Source organism: Petromyzon marinus, unplaced genomic scaffold, assembly GCF_048934315.1.
Source record: "Petromyzon marinus isolate PM22_M1 ecotype Great Lakes invasive population unplaced genomic scaffold, UKy_Petmar_22M1.pri1.0 PM_G_Scaffold_128, whole genome shotgun sequence".
Taxonomy (NCBI): domain Eukaryota; kingdom Metazoa; phylum Chordata; class Hyperoartia; order Petromyzontiformes; family Petromyzontidae; genus Petromyzon; species Petromyzon marinus.
In genome coordinates, this window is record NW_027422682.1 from 257501 (window position 1) to 260000 (window position 2500).

Here is a 2500-nt window from a genome sequence, read left to right on the forward strand (position 1 = left end):
TTTTTCACGGATAGACCCCGTGAAACGCTAGAAATTGGCGGGGATGTGTCTCTTGTGGCTCACGGGGCTGTTCGGGTCGCACAGAAATCCCTGGGAATGGGAAAACGGGTCATTTTCGTGTTGCCACATTGCGTACGAACCGCATGAAACTTCCAGAGGCATTTGCAGCAGGAATGCATGTGCACTCAAAAACTTCTATATGTTTCACGGATAGACCCCGTGAAACGCTAGAAATTGGCGGGGATGTGTCTCTTGTGGCTCACGGGGCTGTTAGGGTGGCACAGAACTCCCTCGGAATGGGAAAAGGGGTCATTTTCGTGTTGCCACATTGCATAGGAACGCCATGAAACTTCCAGAGGCATTTGCAGCAGAAAGGCACGTGCACTCAAAAATTTTAATATTTTTCACGCATAGACCCCGTCAAACGCTAGAAGTTGGCGGGGATGTCTCTCTTGTGGCTCACGGGGCTGTTAGGGTCGCACAGAAATGCCTCGGAATGGGAAAACGGGTCATTTTTGTGTGGCCACATTGCATAGGAACGGCATGAAACTTCCAGAGGCATTTGCAGCAGGAATGCATGTGCACTCAAAAACGTCTATATTTTTCACGGATAGACCCCGTGAAACGCTATAAATTGGCGGGGATGTCTCTCTTGTGGCTCACGGGCGCTGTTAGTTAGGGTCGCACAGAAATCCCTCGGAATGGGAAAAGGGGTCATTTTCGTGTTGCCACATTGCGTACGAACGGCATGAAACTTCCAGAGGCATCTGCAGCAGAAATGCATGTGCACTCAAAAACGTCTATATTTTTCACGGATAGACCCCGTGAAACGCTAGAAATTGGCGGGGATGTGTCTCTTGTGGCTCACGGGGCTGTTAGGGTCGCACAGAAATCCCTCGGAATGGGAAAACGGGTCATTTTCGTGTTGCCACAATTGGCATACGAACGGCATGAAACTTCCAGAGGCATTTGCAGCAGAAATGCATGTGCACTCAAAAACGTGAATATTTTTTCACGGATAGACCCCGTCAAACGCTCGAATTTGGCGGGGATGTTTCTCTTGTGGGTCACGGGGCTGTTCGGCTCGCACAGAACTCCCTTGGTCCACCTGATTCGTGCATACAGGCAGCAACTAAAACTCTGTAAACCTGCTGTGAGGACATCTAAACAGTGGACCAGTGAGGCTGTGGAAGATTTGCGGGCGTGCTTAGACTGTACTGACTGGGATATGTTCACGACTGCTACCAATAGTCTGGATGAACTCACAGAGGCTGTGTACATCAGCTTCTGTGAGGACTGCTGTATCCCAACACGTACCAGGGTGAACTTTAACAACAACAAGCCCTGGTTCTCAGCAAAGCTCAAAAGGTTGAGGTTGGAGAAGGAGGAAGCGTTTAGGAGTGGGGATAGAGACAGATTCAAGGAGTCGAAGAACAGGTTTAGCAAAGCGGTGAGAGAGGCTAAACGACTGTACTCAGAGACACTAAAACACCAGTTCTCTACTAACGACGCTGCTTCTGTCTGCCAAAGGGCTCAGGCACATCACCAACTACAAACCCAGAGCGCCCCACACCACTAACGACTCCCGCCTAGCCAACGACCTGAACGAGTTCTACCGTAGATTTGAAAGACAATTGGACTGTCCTGAACCACCCCTTCCCACCCAAGAGGCCCCATCCCCCACCCATACTACAGAAACGACTCTCTCCTTTCAGGAGGGAGAAGTTAATGGGCTTTTCAAGAGGCAGAATCCACGCAAAGCAGCCGGGCCGGACTCTGTCTCTCCAGCCACCCTCAGGCACTGCGCTGGCCAGCTGTCTCCGGTGTTCACCAACATCTTTAACACCTCCCTGGAGACATGCCATGTACCAGCCTGTCTCAAGTCCTCCACCATCATCGCTGTGCCCAAAAAGCTAAGGCCAACAGGACTAAATGATTACAGACCGGTCGCCCTTACATCTGTGGTAATGAAGTCTTTTGAGCGCCTGCTCCTGGCACACCTCAAAGCCATCACAGACCCTCTCCTGGACCCCCTTCAGTTTGCCTACAGAGCCAACAGGTCTGTGGACGACGCAGTTAACATGGCCCTCCACTTCACCCTACAGCATGTGGACGCCCCAGCATCCTACGCCAGGATCCTGTTTGTGGACTTCAGCTCTGCCTTCAACACCATCATCCCTGCCCTGCTTCAGGACAAGCTCTTCCAGCTGAACGTGCCCTACTCCACCTGCAGGTGGATCACAGACTTCCTCTCTGACAGGAAGCAGTGCGTTAAGCCGGGAACAGAAGTCTCTGACTCCAGGTCCATCAGCACGGGAACTCCTCAGGGCTGCGTCCTTTGCCCACTGCTCTTCTCCCTGTATACCAACAGCTGCGCCTCCAATCATCTGTCCGTCAAACTCTTGAAGTTTGTCGGACGACACCACCCTCATTGGGCTGATCTCTGGTGGGGATGAGTCTGACTATAGGTGGGAAGCTGACAACCTGGTGACCTGGTGTA